This window comes from Rhinatrema bivittatum, chromosome 2 (assembly GCF_901001135.1).
Source record: "Rhinatrema bivittatum chromosome 2, aRhiBiv1.1, whole genome shotgun sequence".
Lineage (NCBI taxonomy): Eukaryota > Metazoa > Chordata > Amphibia > Gymnophiona > Rhinatrematidae > Rhinatrema > Rhinatrema bivittatum.
Window position 1 is genome coordinate 656,277,163 of NC_042616.1, and position 19,589 is coordinate 656,296,751.

The window sequence follows — 19,589 nt, forward strand, 5'->3', positions numbered from 1 at the left end:
ATGGCACTAGGGCTGGAACGGAGGCAGGCTCTCGAGGAGCGAGTACCTGGTTCCAGGGAACAGCTCTGAGGTGAAAATGGTAGTACTCACTGGTGAAGATAGCGAATCCTTCCAGGCAGAAGAGAAGGTAGGAGCAGGCAGCGAGTCAGGAAACATGGGCCCTTGAGGAGCGAGTACCGGTTTCCTGATAGCGACCTGGAAAGCAAGTGAGGCCCCGAGGAGCGGGTACCCCGTTAGCGTTAAGAGTCCAATGGAAGATTGGAAAGGCAGAGTAGCTGGGTACGAAGAGCGAATCCCATCCATAAGAATGTCCCCTTGCTAACTCAAAGGCTAGCAAATATCGTAGGCTTTAAATATCCGGGCAGCATGACGTCATCACAGGGGGGACGCCACAGGACCACAGGGGGACTCCCCTGAGGTTCGCGCCAAGTAGGAAATAAGAGTGAGGGCTGCGCGGTGCGCGCGCCCTAAGGTACCAGCGGAGCATGGCGGGAGGGTAGCGCCCAAGCCAGTCCGGGGACGCCGGAGAGGACGGCAGCCAGGCGTCCATCCATAGCGAGAGGAGGTGCAAAGAAAGAAAGGTAGGCGGAGTGAAGCTGTCGGGAAGGGACGGTTGCAACAGTAACCCCCTTCAAAGGGCGATCTCCTCTGCGGGTACCAGGTTTTGGTTTCCAAGGATGCGAGAAGTGAAACTGATGGAGCATCTCTTTGTCAAGGATATTAGCCAGAGGCTCCCAAGAATTTTCTTCGGGGCCAAAACCTTCCCATGAGAGAAGGTATTCCCAGGTTTTGCCTCGTTTGCGGACATCAAGAATGGCTTCGACCTTGTATTCTAGGTCATCTTCTGCATTGATAGGAGATGATTTCTGAGATTTGGAAGAGAATTCACTGATGAGTGGTTGAAGAAGTGAAACATGAAAAGCATTATGGATGTTCAATCCAGGTGGTAACTTCAGACTGTAGGTAACATTGCCAAGACGTCGGAGGATTGGAAATGGTCCAACATAGCGAGGAGCAAATTGAGAGGAGGGTAACTTCAGTCTAAGGTGCTTAGTGAATAGCCAGACTTTGTCACCAGGTTGAAAGACAGGCACTTTGGAATGATGAGCGTCATAAAACCTTTTGGCTCAATCACTCGCTTTGAGTAGCATTGCTTCCATCTGAGTCCATAATTGATGGATTTCTTCAGCAGTGGATTGAGCTGCTGGGGACCTCACTGAGAGCTTCAGTGGAAGTGGCGGTGATGGGGAATGTCCATCTACCACTTCAAATGGTGTTGATCCAGTTGATGTTGCTGGATAAGAATTAATGGCGAATTCAGCCCATGGTAACAGTTCGGCCCAGTTATTCTGACGGCAACTCACATAGGCCCGAATGAACTGTTTCAGGGTCCTATTCATCCATTCGGTTTGGCCATTAGATTGAGGATGATAGGCAGATGTATAATCTAGAAAGATGTCGAAGAGTTTGCACAGGGCCTTCCAGAATCTTGCCGTGAACTGTGATCCTCGATCCGAGACTATGTGCTTCGGTAGGCTGTGGAGGCGAAAGATATGAAGAGCTTCGCAAGTTCCGAGGCTGAGGGTAAGCCAGGTAGTGCCACGAAGTGGGCCATCTTGCTGAAGTGGTCGACTGTGACCCAGATGGTATTCATACCTCCAGAAAGAGGTAGATCAATTACAAAATCAGTAGCGATATGCGTCCAGGGCTGTTGCGGAGTTGGAAGCGGTTGCAGCCATTCCCACGGTTGGCCAGAATTTAGGTTTGTGCTTGGAACAGTTGGCACAAGATGCCACATAGGAGAGTGTATCTTCCTTGATAGTTCGCCACCAATAATACTTCTGTAGTTTTAGCAGGGTACGGCGTTGACCAGGATGACCAGCCAGTTTGGAATCGTGCGCCCAATTGAGCACTTTCTTTCTGAGGTGCTTTGGCACGATGGTTTTACCAGCGGGCACAGAATGAGTAGCAGCTAAGACTTTCTTCGGGTCGATTATGTGCTGCGGCTCTTCTGGAATATCTTCCAAGAGAAAGGAGCATGATAGGGCATCAGCTCTGGTATTCTTGTCTCCGGGGCGATATTTGAGCACGAAGTCAAAGCGGTTGAAAAATAAGGACCATCTAGCTTGTCTATGGTTAAGATGTTGCGCATGGTGGAGATACTCTAGATTCTTATGGTCCGTAAACACGGTAATTTGATGTTGAGCGCCTTCGAGCCAAGGCCGCCATTCCTCGAATGCCAACTTAATAGCCAGGAGTTCTTTGTCACCGATCCCATAATTCTTCTCTGCCGGAGAGAAACGTCGTGAGACGAAAGAGCAGGGACATAAGGACTTGGAGTCTCCAGTCTGGCTCAGAATAGCCCCCACACCTACGTCAGAGGTGAACGGCATGTTGGGGCCCGGATGACGTAGGCATGGTTCCGTGGAAAAGGCAGTCTTTAAATCTTCGAACGCGGAAATGGCCTCCGCAGACCATTTAGAAGCATTGGCCCCTTTCCGGGTCATAGCAGTCAAGGGCACAGTTAAAGAAGAATAGTTCTTTATAAAGCTTCTATAGTAATTGGTGAACCCCAAAAATCATCTCAGGGCCTTCAGGCTGGTAAGTTGGGACAAATTCTTGAAACTTTCTAATTTTTGGGATCCATCTGGAAGCCATCTTTAGATACAATGTAGCCAAGAAAAGGCATGGAGTCTTTATGGAATTCGCACTTGGATAGCTTGGTGTAGAGTCGGTGTTCTCGGAGTCTTAGTAGAACTTGCTTGACATCTTCTAGATGAGTAGACAGATTCTGAGAAAATATCAGAATGTCATCTAGGTACACTACGACACTCTTGTACAACAAATCCCGCAGAATGCCATTCATCATGTTCTGGAACACAGCGGGTGCATTGCACAGGCCGAAGGGCATTACTAAGTACTCAAAATGACCGTCTCAAGTGTTGAAAGCCGTTTTCCACTCGTCACCATTGCGAATCCGGACTAAGTTGTAGGCCCCCTTCAGGTTAAGTTTTGAAAATATCTTGGCCCCCTGAAGCCGGTCAAACAGCTCTGAGATTAAAGGCAGGGAGTAACGGTCTTTAATCCTAATCTCGTTCAGACCTCGATAGTCGATACAAGGATGTAAGGTTCCGTCCTTCTTCCCCACAAAGAAGAAACCTGCGCCAGCTGCGACTTTGAAGGTCTAATGAAACCTTTCTGTAAATTCTCCTCTATGTACTCAGACATAGCCTTTTTCTCTATTGCAGAGAGTGGATAGACACGTCCTTTAGGAGGTTCAGTGTTTGGCACAGTCATAAGATCTGTGTGGAGGGAGGATGTCAGCAGGTTCTTTGGAAAACACATCACTGAATGATGCATATTGAGGCGACAATCCTGCCATCACTGGAGTTGTAGGCATGCAGAGAACAGGAGAAACTTCCTTGAGGCCACTGCCATGACAACCTGGGCCCCAGCCGGAGAGTTCCAAGGAGGACCAGTCGAATTGAGGCTGATGCAACTGCAACCAGAACGATAGGGTGCATGGCCTTTTCTAACACAAAGAAGGAAATTGTCTCCGTATGGAGGGCTCCGGTGCGAAGAGTCACTGGTTCAGTGCGACAAGTCACATCACCAGGCAAAGGCTCTCCATGGATAGATGACGTGTAGTGGAGCTTCTAAAGTAACGAGGGGAATCCTCAAATGTTCCACTAAGCATCGAAGTATAAAGTTGCCTCCTGCCCCCGAATCCACAAGGGCAAGAGTTTGGATTGTAGACGGTCTGCAAGTCTGGGAGACTGGTAGAGAGAGTGGAGGAGAAGGCGTGGGAAGGCCTAAGAACAGCCCTCCTCCAGGACTTAGGCTCATCTGATTTCTGGACGAATAGGGCATGTTGGGACTTCATGACCAGCTTCTCCACAGTACATATATAGGCCATGCCACTTCCGAAGTCTTCTCTCTTTTGAAGTCAAATGACTGCGACCAAGTTGCATCGGTTCTTCTCCACTGGCAACAGTGTAGAAGAACCATCCGAAGTGCAAGTTTAGCATGAGTCTCCTTCTGAACATGTCCTTTAGTAATATAATATGGAACCCAATGTTGGGTTCCATATTAGGTGCTACAACCCAAGAAAGAGATCTAGGTGTCATAGTGGATAATACATTGAAATCGTCGGTACAGTGTGCTGCGGCAGTCAAAAAAGCAAACAGAATGTTGGGAATTATTAGAAAGGGAATGGTGAATAAAACGGAAAATGTCATAATGTCTCTGTATTGCTCCATGGTGAGACCACACCTTGAATACTGTGTACAATTCTGGTCGCCGCATCTCAAAAAAGATATAATTGCGATGGAGAAGGTACAGCGAAGGGCTACCAAAATGATAAGGGGAATGGAACAACTCCCCTATGAGGAAAGACTAAAGAGGTTAGGACTTTTCAGCTTGGAGAAGAGACGACTGAGGTGGGATATGATAGAGGTGTTTAAAATCATGAGAGGTCTAGAACGGGTAGATGTGAATCGCTTATTTACTCTTTCGGATAGTAGAAAGACTAGGGGGCACTCCATGAAGTTAAAATGGGGCACATTTAAAACTAATCGGAGAAAGTTCTTTTTTACTCAACGCACAATTAAACTCTGGAATTTGTTACCAGAGGATGTGGTCAGTGCAGTTAGTATAGCTGTGTTTAAAAAAGGATTGGATAAGTTCTTGGAGGAGAAGTCCATTACCTGCTATTAAGTTCACTTAGAGCAGCGGTTCTCAACCTGTGGGTCGCAACCCCGGCGGGGGTCGAACGACCAAAACACAGGGGTCGCCTAAAGCCATCGGAAAATACATATTTCTGATGGCTTTAGCCGCTGAGAAGTCGCGCTACCGTCTGCAGCAGCGCTATTCAGCTGGAACGCACGCTGTTATGGATGCGCGTTCCAAACTGAATGCCTGCGCGCATGCGCAGACGTGATTGCATCATCCGTCCGGGGCCTAAGGGGCGGGGGAAGCGGGGGGAATGCTCCACAGTCCATAGCAGCGCATTACATGTGTCCGGCGCTTGCTGACGTCATCAGTGGGCGGACGCAGCAAGCGCCGGAGGACAGAAGCCTAGGAGGCGGAGAGGCAAGAGGCGGAGAGCCAAGAGAGCCTGCGAGACAGCCTGCTGGTGTAAAAAAGGTTAATAATGTAAAAACAGTACACACACCATACACACAATACTGTGTAAGTGTAAGGTGCTTTGTGTGTAATCATTTCTGAATTGGTAAGCAAGAAGCAACCACAACCATCTCACTGAATTTGGCAGCATACTGTTGCAAAATATTGCACTGTTGTTTACTGTTATATTACTGTTGTTATATTTAAACCCATGCTATGCCATGGTGAAATGTTATTTATTTGGAATTGTTGTTATATTTAAACCCATGCTATGCCATGGTGAAAAGTTATTTATTGGAATTAGTAATAAATATTTCTCAACATATAATTAAATATTGTTTTTGTGATTAATCACTATGTTTAAATTATGTTTGATTTGTAGCAATGAGAATACATAATGCATATCAGGTATTTACATTCTGAATCATAACTGTAGCAAAATTACAGTTTTGAAGTAGCCACCAAAATTATTTTTTGGTTTGGGGTCACCGCAACATGAGGAACTGTATTGCGGGGTCACGGCATTAGAAAGGTTGAGAACCACTGACTTAGAGAATAGCCACTGCCATTAGCAATGGTAACATGGAATAGACTTTTTTTGGGTACTTGCCAGGTTCTTATGGCCTGGATTGGCCACTGTTGGAAACAGGATGCTGGGCTTGATGGACCCTTGGTCTGACCCAGTATGGCATTTTCTTATGTTCTTCTTATGTTCTTTCACCTTATCACGAAGCCGGTGGTCAATTCTAGTAGCCAAAGCCACTAGTTCATCCAGCGAGTCAGGTGTCTCACGAGCGGTAAGCTCGTCCTTCAGTCGGGTATTCAGACCTCTGAAGAAGAGAGTTTTCAGGCATCTAGGTTCCCAGCATAATTCTGTAGCAAGAGTCTTGAACTCTATTGCAAAATCAGCCAGTGGTCGGTTGCCTTGCTTCAGGTCCACCAGATCAGAACCAGCAACAATCACTCGAGCAGGATCATCGAAAACGGATTTAAATAATTCTAGAAATCCATCAGTATCCTGCAGGATTGGATCCTTAAGTTCCCACAGCATTGAAGCCCAAGACAAGGCCCTTCCATCAAGATAAGATAGAATGTAAGTAGTCTTGGCGTAGGCTGTGGGGAAGTGTGCAGGCTGCAATGCGAAATGCATGCAGCATTGGTTTAGGAAACCTCTAGTTCTTTGAATCTCTCCAGAGAAACGAACTGGAGCAGCCAGAGGTACCATAGTCTTTATAGTTTCTTCAGGTAACTGACTTTCATTACTGGAAGTAGCGCCTTGCGTCTTCTGTGCTTGTAGCTGATGAAACGCTGAAGTGAGTTTCTCCAAAGCGTCTTGTTGTTTAGCAATGTGCAGGGCCAGGCTAGGGACGGCCTCTAAGGCATTGAGCTGTGCCGGATCCATGGAGTTAGCAATCTGTTGAAATTAGTGAGGTTTGGGTGGACCCTTGGACACTGTGGCAGCTGACCACGCCCACGGGGAGAAGTCCCGTGAGGGCCACAGGTCAGGCTCAGCTTAGGACACAGAAACACAGAGATTGATCTTTTATTAGACAATGTGGTGAAGCCACCAGAGGTGGCAGTAGTGAGCAGCAGAAGTAGCCCGGCTGGGCTAGTATCCCTCAGGCGCTGGAACAGCGACTCCTCCGGTAGCAGTGCTGTAGTGGAAAGAACTGAGAATAATGAGTACAGTGGAATATGCACAAAGCCCCAGTATGGAGAACCCCAGGATAGGGAGAGCAGGCCCTCGAGGAGCGAGTACCTGATCCCTGAGAGCTGAGAGGCTTGAAGGTAATGTACTCACACAGCGGTTCCACGTAGGAGATGGCACTAGGGCTGGAACGGAGGCAGGCCCTTGAAGAGCGTGTACCTGGTTCCAGGGGACAGCTCTGAGGTGAAGATGGTAGTACTCACTGGTGTTGAAAATAGCGAATCCTTCCAGGCAGAAGGGAAGGTAGAAGCAGGCAGCGAGTCAGGGAACATGGGCCCTCGAGGAGCGAGTACCGGTTTCCTGATAGCGACCTGGAAAGCAAGTGAGGCCCCCGAGGAGCGGGTTTCCCCTTAGCGTTAAGAGTCTAATGGAAGATTGGAAAGGCAGAGTAGATGGGTACGGAGAGCGAATCCCATCTGTAAGAATGCCCCCTTGCTAATTCGAAGGTTAGCAAACATCGTAGGCTTTAAATATCCGGGCAGCGTGATGTCATCACAGGGGGACGCCCCTGAGGTTCACGCCAAGTAGGAAATAAGAGTGAGGGCCGCGCAGCACGCGCGCCCTAAGGTACCAACGGAGCATGGCGGGAGGCAGCGCCCAAGCCGGTCCGGGGACGCCAGAGAGGACGGCATGCAGACGCCGCAGCAGCCAGGTGTCCATCCATAGCGAGAGGAGGTGCAAAGAAAGAAAGGTAGGTGGAGTGAAGCCATCAGGAAGGGACGGTTGCAACAAATTCTCTGGCTGATCCAGTCTCGTTCCAGTGTTCCTGCGTTCCTCTGTTCCTGTTCGTTCCAGTGCTCCTGCGTTCCTGTGTTCCCGAAGTCCTCCTCGTGTTCCAGTGTCTGTCCTGTTTCCTGCCTTCATTCTTCCTCTTGTCGTACCTCCTCGGACTGATTCACGGTACTGACCTCTGCCTGCCTGACTACATTGACCGCTGCTTGGAACCAACCACTGCCTGCTTACTGACCACGTTGACCGCTGCCTGGAACCGACCACTGCCTGCTCATTGACCATGTTTGACCGCTGCTTGCTTACTGACCATGTATGGACTGATCTCGGAACTGACTCTTGCTTTGGCTGACCATTCTCAGACTGATACCCTGGCTTTGACCCTTGCACTACACTCGGATACTCTATTTGCTCCTGTGACAACCAGACCAGCTTGCTCGTACGCTATCAGTGGTCTACCTCCAACTAGACCCGTAGGCGCTGCCTATCTCGCCCGAAAGACCTTCATCTCCCGTCTCCTTCCAGAGGTCTCCAGTGATCCAGTTCCAGGTCTAGTGCGTCCATTCCTCATCAGCCGCACACCTTTGCTAGTGGTGGATACACCTCTCCGGGAGACCCTCTGAAGCCCACCTAAGTCCAGACGGTCTGGGTACCCAAGGGCTCAACCTGCGGAAACCCCGGATTGCTACTGGAGAAGCTCCAGCTAGCCTCTGTCTCCTAGTGAGCTCCGCCTCCTGATGGCAGGCGCTCTCTGGGTCCGACCAGAGGGCCGTACCAATCCTGTACCAGGCCAAGGGTCCACCTCCAGCGCAACATACTCTTTTCCTTGCCCACTGTAAAAGGTATGACCTACGACGAACATTTTTTGGCCACTGTTCACAAGTTGGCCTTTGCTCTGCCACAAAAAGATAATTAATCTAAGATAAAGATTAATTTCCAGTGTTGCTCACCCTTCACAAAGCTTTTTGAATCTCTGTTATTTCTGCATCTGATCTGTTGCATCTGCCTATGTTCCAATTCCTTGGCCAGTGTTGCGGCCCCAGTCCTAAAAGAGGGTATCCTTTAAACCTTGGGGTCCCTGCTGTTACGTTTGCTGGTTGCGGAGGGCCATGATCGGCTTCATGTACTCACCCGTGCAGCGGACTCACGGCTCAGGAGGGTCCCAGGACGCTGGTGATGGGGAGCCGCTGCCAATGCAGCTCCTCCTTGCAGCCTCCCCGCCAGACTGACGCGGCCAGCTCTAACAGCGTTGCTTCCTGCCGGTGCGAAGCCAAATCCGTCCTGGGCGCCTTTCCTTCTTGTGCCCTAGGCACATGCCGCCTTCTGAAATTTAAAGGGACCATGGCGGGAATATGCCGCGGCCCAACCCTCCTGATTCAGCGACATCCTATTTAAGGCAAGGTCTGGCCTGCAGGCCTTGCCTTGGCTTCTTGGCTCCTTGCTCCTGATCCTCCCAGGAGAGTGTTCCTGAGTTCCTGCGTCTTGGACTGTCTTCAGATCTTGACCTTTGCCTGGATAACGACCTCAAGATTTGCCGCCTGCCACAATCCTTGCCTGGACAACTGACCATGAGATTCGCCGCCTGCCACGACCCTTTCCTTGATAACCGATCATGAGATTCGCCGCCAGCCTCAATCTGTGCCAGAACCCCGGCCCCAAAACTGCTGAATGCTCTGACCCTCATCGATATCTGGACCCCGCACCTGGCTCCAGCTAGCATCACCACTCCACTGGGATTTCCAGAAACCCCACGTAAGTCTAGCCTGCCCCGGTACCCAAGGGCTCAACCTGAGGGGAACGTGGGCTGGTAGTGGTAAAGCTCCAGCGGGATCTCTGCTCCTCTCCAGCCTCACCAGCTGACGGTGGGGGCCTGTGGGGCTCTTCCACACAGGTGGCGCCAACTCCCCCTCAGCCAAGGGGTCCACAAGCAGAACACCTGCTTGCTTTCTCAATGCAGCTTGATATCACTCTGTGGAACTGGAACAGGAAAAGTGCTGTCTCATCTTTGTATTTAAAAAAGAATAATCCCCCAGTGGCCTCAATTTGCATACCTCCCTCACCCAAACTGGGCATAATACTTTGTCCCATGTCTGTCATGGTATAACTTCGCATCATCCTTTCTACCTGTTTTTGGATCAACATAGCCCTAGTCTTTCTCCGACTGCACATCTGCTGCTAGTGCTGGACCATGGATTTTAAATCTAGTGGAATATATGATAGCTTTATGGAGCAATTGGTTCAGGAACTGACGAGTGAGGGAGCAATTTTAGATCTAATTCTCAGTGGAGCACAGGATTTGGTAAGAGAGGTAACGGTGATGGGGCCACTTGGCAATAGTGATCATAATATGATCAAATTTGAATTAATGACTGGAAGAGGAACGGTATGCAAATCCATGGCTCTCTTGCTAAACTTTCAAAAGGGAAACTTTGATAAAATGAGAAAAATTGTTAGAAAAAAACTGAAAGGAGCAGCTACAAAAGTAAAAAGTGTGCAAGAGGCGTGGTCATTGTTAAAAAATACCATTCTAGAAGCACAGTTCAGATGTATTCCACACATTAAGAAAGCTGGAAAGAAGGCAAAACAATTACTGACATGGTTAAAAGGGGAGGTGAAAGAAGCTATTTTAGCCAAAAGATCTTCATTCAAAAATTGGAAGAAGGATCCAACAGAAGAAAATAGGATAATGCATAAATGTTGGCAAGTTAAATGTAAGACATTGATAAGACAGGCTAAGAGAGAATTTGAAAAGAAGTTGGCCGTAGAGCAAAAACTCACAGTAAAAACTTTTTAAAATATATCCGAAGCAGAAAGCCTGTGAGGGAGTCAGTTGGACCGTTAGATCACTGAGGTGTTAAAGGGGCACTTAGAGAAGATAACGCCATCGCGGAAAGATTAAATGATTTCTTTCCTTCGGTGTTTTCTGAAGAGGAATTTGGGAAGGTACCCGTACTGGAGAAGGTTTTCATGGGTAATGATTCAGAGGGACTGAATCAAATCATGGTGAACCTAGAAGATGTGGTAGGCCTGATTGACAAACTGAAGAGTAGTAAATCACCTGGACCGGATGGTATACACCCCAGAGTTCTGAAGGAACTAAAAAATGAAATTTCAGACCTATTAGTAAAAATTTGTAACCTATCATTAAAATCATCCATTGTACCTGAAGACTGGAGGATAGCAAATGTAACCCCAATATTTAAAAAGGGCTCCAGGGGCGATCCGGGAAACTACAGACCGGTTAGCCTGACTCCAGTGCCAGGAAAAATAATGGAAAGTGTTCTAAACATCAAAATCACAGAACAGAACATATAGAAAGACATGGTTTAATGGAACAAAGTCAGCATGGCTTTACCCAAGGCAAGTCTTGCCTCACAAATCTGCTTCACTTTTTTGAAGGAGTTAATAAACATGTGGATAAAGGTGAACCGGTAGATGTAGTATACTTGGATTTTCAGAAGGCATTTGACAAAGTTCCTCATGAGAGGCTTCTAGGAAAAGTAAAAAGTCATTGGATAGGTGGCGATGTCCTTTCGTGGATTGCAAACTGGCTAAAAGACAGGAAACAGAGAGTAGGATTAAATGGACAATTTTCTCAGTGGAAGGGAGTGGGCAGTGGAGTGCCTCAGGGATCTGTATTGGGACCCTTACTTTTCAATATATTTATAAATGATCTGGAAAGAAATACGACGAGTGAGATAATCAAATTTGCAGATCACAAGCAGATTGTGATAAATTGCAGGAAGACCTTGTGAGACTAGAAAATTGGACATCAAAATGGCAGATGAAATTTAATATGGATAAGTGCAAGGTGATGCATATAGGGAAAAATAACCCATGCTATAGTTACACAATGTTAGGTTCCATATTAGGTGCTACCACCCAAGAAAGAGATCTAGGCATCATAGTAGATAACACATTGAAATCGTCGGTTCAGTGTGCTGCGGCAGTCAAAAAAGCAAACAGAATGTTGGGAATTATTAGAAAGGGAATGGTGAATAAAACGGAAAATGTCATAATGCCTCTGTATCGCTCCATGGTGAGACCGCACCTTGAATACTGTGTACAATGCTGGTCACCGCATCTCAAAAAAGATATAATTGCGATGGAGAAGGTACAGAGAAGGGCTACCAAAATGATAAGGGGAATGGAACAGCTCCCCTATGAGGAGAGACTAAAGAGGTTAGGACTTTTCAGCTTGGAGAAGAGATGGCTGAGGGGGGATATGATAGAGGTGTTTAAAATCATGAGAGGTCTAGAACGGGTAGATGTGAATCGGTTATTTACTCTTTCGGATAATAGAAAGACTAGGGGGCACTCCATGAAGTTAGCATGTGGCACATTTAAAACGAATCGGAAAAAGTTCTTTTTTACTCAACGCACAATTAACTCTGGAATTTGCTGCGAGAGAATGTGGTTGGTGCAGTTAGTATAGCTATGTTTAAAAAAGGATTGGATAAGTCCTTGGAGGAGAAGTCTATTACCTGCTATTAATTAAGTTGACTTAGAAAATAGCCACTGCTATTACTAGCAGCGTTAACATGAAATAGACTTAGTTTTTGGGTACTTGCCAGGTTCTTACGGCCTGGATTGTCCACTGTTGGAAACAGGATGCTGGGCTTGATGGACCCTTGGTCTGACCCAGTATGGCATGTTCTTAAGTTCCCCCGAACCCCCAGGGGCAGAGGATCACAGCGCTTCAGCCCATATAGAAGCCTATATCAAACAGCCCGCCCTGCAGGCCGAAGCCAGTCCTTTCGGAACAAGCACAACAAAAGGGCAGCCAGCTTGGGCCGAGGCCCCAGCCGCACTCCACAATGAAAATCAGCCGACCTGTCCAAAGGAAGAAGCCATAGGGAACAGATTTGCCCTATTCTACCAAAGATGGGTCGAGATAACTTCGGACAAGTGGGTCCTATCCATCATTCGAGAGGGATATTACCTGGATTTCTACCAACTCCTTCCGGACAAGTTTGTGGAATCCCCCTGCCACGACCCTTCCAAGAAGATGGCAGTGAAAGCTACACTGACCAGATTGCTATTCTTAAAGGCTATAACACCGATTCCTCCACAACAAATAAATTCTGGACATTATTCCATCTATTTTATCGTCCCCTAGAAAGAAGGAACTTCAGACCCATCCTGGACCTCAAGGTGGTCAACCGTCTCCTGAAGATTCCTCACTTCTGCATGGAAACCCTATGCTTGGTAATAAGGGTGATACAATCGGAAGAGTTCCTTACATCCCTGGACCTGTCTGACGCCTACCTACACATTCCGATCCATCAAGAGCATCAGCGTTTTCTACGCTTCTCGATCCTGGACCATCACTACCAGTACCAGACACTACCATTCGGGTTAGCCACTGCACTCTAGACATTCACCAAGATCATAGTGGTAGTGGCAGCAACAATGAGGAAGGAATGAATCCGCGTGCACCCTTATCTAGACGATTGGCTGATCAGGGCAAAATCCCCAGAGGAAAGCCACCAGGCAACCAACAGAGTCAGAACTCTACTAGAGAGCCTTGGGTGGGTGGTCAACACAAACAAGAGCTGCCTGCAGCCCTCCCAATCTCTAGAATACTTGGGAGTCCGGTTCGACACCAAACAAGATAAGGTCATCCTGACACCGACAAGGAGATCAAAATTGATGACCCAGTTACGAACCCTGTTGAGCGAACTTCGCCCCACAGCATAGGACTACCTACAAGTCCTCGGCCTCATGGCATCCACACTGGAAGTAGTGCCATGGGCACGAGTTCACATGAAACCCCCTACAACACGCTACTATCACGATGGAATCCACTGTCCCAGAGCTACACCGTATGCCTTCAGCTCCCGGACACAGTCCGGGCCCAACTACGATGGTGGCTACAAGAAGCCCATCTGAGCCAGGGAACGAGACTATCCTTATCAACTTGGATCCTACTCACCACGGATGCCAGCCTACGAGGATGGGGAGCACACTGCCAGGAGCTAACAGCCCAAGGACAATGAACGAACAAGAGTCGGGATGGGAATATCAATCGCCTAGAAGCCCAGGCAGTCAGACTAGCCTGCCTAAGGTTCAGTCACGGACTCCGAGATAAAGCGGACAGAGTAATATCGGACAACGCCACAACAGTGGCCTACATCAACCGTCAGGGAGGAACCAGAAGCCAACAGGTGTCTCTGGAAATAGACCTCCTGTCATGGGTGGAAGCGAATCTTCAAGAGATCTTGGCCGTCCACATCGCCGGGAAAGACATCGCTGTGGATTACCTCAGCAGAGAAAGTCTAGACCCAGGAAAATGGAGGCTGTTGACCACAGCATTCCAATTGATAGTAAACCATTGGGGAACACCAACCATGGACCTCCTGGCAAACCGGTCCAATGCCCAAGTTTCTTCAGCCGCAGGGAATCAATACCCTGGTACAGACCTGGCCACAGGAGACTCTGTTATACGCTTTCCCGCCGTGGCTCCTATTGGGCGCAGACATCCACAAGATAGAACACCACAGGGGACCAGTACTTCTAGTGGCACCGGACTGGCAAGAAGACCTTGGTATGCAGACATGCGAAGGCTGCTGACAGGGAGCCCCCTCCCGCTACCTCCACACAGAGACCTGCTCCAACAGGGACCGATCCTCCACGAGGATCCAGCTCGATTCTCTCTTACGGCCTGGCCATTAACTCGCCTGAGGAAGAGCGGATACTTGGGGGCATTAATTGACACCCTACTCCGAGCACGCAAGTTCTCCACATCCCTAACATACATAAGGATTTGGAGAGTATTCGAAGCCTAGCACGAGGACCGTGACATCATACTACGCTCAGTCAAAATTCCTGCGATTTTGGAATTCCTGCAGAACGGCCTACAGAAGGGATTGCCTCTCAATTCCATCAAGGTATAGGTGGCCGCATTGTCATGCTACGGAACCAAGGGCGAGAGCGGCAGTATAGCCTCTCACCCAGATGTCTCCAGCTTTCTGAAAGGAGTCAAGCAGATCCGACCACCCTTTAAAGTAGCGGGTGCCTCTTTGGAACCTCAACCTGTTCCTAGATTTCCTAGCAGGAACCTCCTTCAGACCTGTCCGCGGCCTGTCTCTCCGACTATTAACATTGAAGACAGCCTTCCTGCTGGCAGTCTGTTCGGTCCGTTGTATATCCGAGCTACAAGCACTGTCCTGCTGGGAACCGTTCTTCAGACTCACGCCGGGAACCATCCAGTTACGCACAGTTCCGTCGTTCCTCCCCAAAGTGGTGTCTCACTTCCATCTCAACCAAACTATCTCGCTACCATCGCCAGATGAGCATAAGAATTCAGAAAAGGCTCAAAGTCTACGCCATCTCAACGTCGGCAGACTCCTAGTCCGATATCTGGAAAGGTCGGAATCCATACGAAAGACGGACCATCTATTCATCCTTCACAGCGGGAAGAAGCAAGGGGAAGCGGCCTCGCGAGCAACCATAGCTCGCTGGATCAAAGAAGTCATCAAGGCGGCCTACGTAGAAGCAGGCAAGCCACCGCCTTTACAAGTCAAGGCCCATTCTACTAAAGCCCAGGCAGTGTCCTGGGCGGAAACCAAGATGCTGTCACCCACCGAGATCTGCAGGGCGGTGACATGGTCCTCCATCCACACCTTCTCCAGGTTTTACCGCCTGGATGTTCAGGCTCGGGAGGACACAGCATTTGCAAAGGCAGTACTAAGTGGGTCACGGGCAGCCTCCCACCCTGTTCGAGAGTAGCTTTTATACATCCCATTGGTCCTAAGTCCATCTGCTACACGCTAGGAAATGGAGAAATTACTTACCTGATAATTTCGTTTTCCTTAGTGTAGACAGATGGACTCAGCATCCCACCCACGGCTGCCGTTACTCATGGAATTCTCGGGTGACATCCCCGAGAGCGAGTGATTCACGGGTAAGCCATGCTTTCCTTCAGCTAGGACACCCATCCTACCGGGTGTCGACGTTTCTCGGTTGAGGGCACTGGCGGTCTCCAGCTATAATCAATTCAACCGGTTCAAATTAATTAAGTTAACCAAGTTATAAAGTTAATCAAATTATTCAAATTATTCAGTCATACATATATCCACAATGCTTTTCGAGGAGAATACTGAAGAGCTGCACTTTCAGCAGGGGTATATGTACTAGGGCTGATGTCAGATTGAAATCTGATCCGTCTCCAACTGCTATCAGGAGTACACTATACCCATTGGTCCTGAGTCCATCTGTCTACACTAAGGAAAACGAAATTATCAGGTAAGTAATTTCTCCATTGTTTTTTAAAACCAGCCTTTCTTACTTTACCTGTCTCATTGAATATGGTTCCACTCAGCTTTTGCAATTTATTTATTTAGTTGCTGTTACTGCAGTTATTTTTTAGGCTTGCACTTTTACAAGACTTTTGCCTGCTTATGCATAGATTTTATGATTGTCCTTACATTATCTTGAAGCTATATATATTATTGTATTTTACTTATATATTTTATTTTAAACCACTTTCATTACAAGTTATTGAAACTTCTCCCAGCTTTTCTTGGCAATATAGCCCAGTGGCTAAAACCATGATCAAAATAGAGGGCCTCAGCCTCTCTCTCACTTCTTCGAGGGTTGCCGCGGGATGGACTCAGCGGTGGCCCTGATCTTCTCGGGCCGCCACAAGTTGGGATCTGCAGCAGCCCTGCTATCGGGCCTCCTTTTTGTTGCATATGTGGACCCTTGAGCCAAGACGAGGTTGACACCACCACCAAGGGAAGGCCCCCAGTGGTCCTCGTCGTCGGGAAGTGGTGTAGGTGGAGAAGACCCAATTGGAGCTTCACCTTTACCAGCCCACGTTCCCCTCAGGTTGAGCCCTTTATGTGCCAGGGCCGGCAGGACTTAGGCGCGGGTCTCTCACGTCGAGAAGTCCAGGAAGAAGGCAACACGGCGTCAGGCAGGTAGGGTCAAGGCAGGCGGCAGACAGACGATACCAGGAACAGGCCAGAGGTCAGGGCAGGCAGCAAACAAGCAGGACGATGAGACAAGCCGGAGGTCAGGGCAGGCAGAGATCAAGCGGAGACGAAGTACCAGGCAGGAGTCAAAACCAGGGAGTTAGTCTGAGGGAAGGAGCAGGAACGGAGCCGGGGCAGGAGCACAGGAACGGGAAGCTGGATCAGAATGCAGGATCATGAAGGCAAACTGGCATGCAGGATCAGGAAGACGAGGCTGGAATGCAGGATCATGAAGGCAAACTGGAACGCAGGATCAGGAACAAGCAACAACGCACTCAAAACTGAGCAGGACCCATTGCTGAGGTGAAATGCAGAAGTCAGGGCCGGGTTTAAATACCTGGGTGAGGTGACATCATCTTCCAGGGCCGCGGCAAAGTTTCTTGCCGCGGGCCCTTTAAAATGAGGAGAGTGGCGCGTGCTGAGGCTGAGCCAGTGGCGTGTCATGCTGCGTGGGCAGGCCGCCACTGCGGGGTTCGGGGCCTGGCCGCCCCATGCGGCGAAGAAGAGGACCGGGACCGGGTGCCTGCCAGAGCAGGTAAGGGGTCCCAGCCACAGCAACCCGCAGCCGGGAATCTTAACACTCTTCTCAGTAACCTGCCACAAATGCTGCTCCTCTTCTACACGTGACCGATGCTCCTCTTCCTTCCTGACCGCGCGGCTCAGGCAATGTTTCTTTCCGGGGCCTTGTAGGCCAGAAGGAGGAGTAGCATCCGGAGGTGACTTTTTCTTCAGGCTGTGGAGGGATGAGCTACACCACAGCCCTGCTGAACTTCCTGCTGTGTGTGGCCAGCACACAGCATAGAAGTAACACGCTTCCCTGCTCAGCCGTTGGTGGGATGAGGTCAATCAGAGGCCGCATGGGCCCCCTGTCGGCCAACAGCACTCCCCTATAATCATGCACTTGGGGCCATTGGTCCACCTGCCCCCCCCCCAGTACACCACTGGAGTGTCCCCTAGTACTTATATTATCCAAAAGAGTAAATAAACATTTCATATTTACCCGTTGAAGTCCTTTGATGATTTTGTAGACTTCTATCATATCCCCCCCTCAGCCATCTCTTCTCCAAGCTGATCAGCCCTAACCTCTTTAGCCTTTCCTCATAGGGGAGCTGTTCCATCCCCTTTATCATTTTGGTAGCTCTTTTCTGTACTTTCCCCATCACAACTATATCTTTTTTGAGATGTGCGACCAGAATTGTGCACAGTATTCAAGGTGCGGTCTCACCATGGTTTTTGATCCTTGTATCCATACAGAATGTCTCAATGCAATTTCCAAGCCAGTTTTGCAAAAGGTAGTAAATATGTGAATATGTGCCCCACTGCATTAATCTTGTCTCACTATTGTATAATAAAGAGCCATTTCCAATCTTCTTTGTTAGCTCCTTATGCATATTGGGAACCTCCACAACTTTAAATATTCCTGCACATCACAAAACTGAGAACTGCTTATTCTCAACCTGTTGTTTTCACAAGTGCTGACTTCCTGCCTGTCCAGCTTTACTGAAAGGAGACCGTAGCTAGCACTGTAAATAAACCATCCTTGAATTAATCTAACTCACTGAACGTTTGTTGGTATTATGAATTAAATCTCCTCCTCCAGAAATTTTTAAACTACAAATATTCTTACATTGCTCCTTAAGTTATAATTTAACATCAAAGTAACCTTCTCCACAAGTTTAGCAAAATGCTATTGAACCATTATTTTCTTGTACTGCATGCTCTTGCCATTTGTCAACCCCTTAAAGAATACAACTTAAGAACATAAGGACCTGCCATACTGGGTCAGACCAAGGGTCCATCAAGGCCAGCATCATGTTTCCAACAGTGGCCAATCCAGGCAACAGTGGCCAATCCAGGCAAAGTACTCAAAAAACGCAAGTTTACTAAAAAGTTCATTAAATATGTATCCCATCCTAACTATACAATTCCGCATGCAACATACAGTGTTAGCTAGTTAAATATCTGTCTCTACACAATATCTACAAAATCCCATGGAGTGTGCTCTCATTATATTCTTCCATTACCCTTGACTGTTGTATTTGTTACCAGCCAGATCCTTTTATAGAAAAGTGTGGTTTGATATTGCAGGGGAGCCCATCCACTTTTTTACTTTTGTATATCTAAAACAGCTTCTCATACAATGCACTATCACTACTAGCAAATTCAGATTATCTGCTTTTTTGCTCCTGGCTTGTTGCCAAAGTCCATTCACTTGCTGTCATAGTTGACTACTAATATCTGTATGTCCTTACTTCTAAGCTAAGCAAATTGATATAACTATTTTGCTTATAAAACTTAGCTTTTAATATGGCTGTCAGCATTTTTCTTTTTAAAGAATCTTAGAGGTAACCCACTCTCACTCTTTCCCTTCCAGACCAATGTGTGTGTGTGCCCCCATATTTACGTTCTCTGTTGCTGCAGTCCACCTTATCTCTGGGCCAACAAGGGGCCCTCTGCCCTCATGAATTTGTTGTGTGTGCGCAAACACTCAGATTGTTCCTTGCCTCGTGAATTTGTTTGTGTGAATCTGTTGTGTTAGTGCACAATCACACCCAATATACTCTCATTTCTCTGTTCCTGAAGTCCATAATCTCTGGGCTTGCTACCTTTAACCTTTGCTATCTGTGCAGTTACCTTTGCTACCTGTGCAATTACCTCCATACCTTCTGTTTAGACTAGTAACTGCCATTCCTGGACATACCCAGATCAGTCCAGTCAAGCGGGTTTTATTCATCCCTACCAGCAGATGGAGCTAGAGAACAAAACTTTGGGCACTGCCACATATACGAGAATGCCACCTGCAGTCCCTCAGTATTTCTCTTCCTCCAGCAGATAATAGAGGTGATAACCCTGCAGTCCTGACTGACTGGATATATTAAGGAAAATTGCTCCCCGAGGTAACAGGCTCCTGCAGAAGGGTCGTCCCTCGGGTTGAGCCGGGCGAATGGGGGGTTGGATGCCCCTGGCCAGCTTCAGCCCGCAACTCTGGGACCACAGAAAGCCAGGGGTCTGGTTCCCTCGGTGGGTCCGAAGCCCCTCCGCCGGCCCAG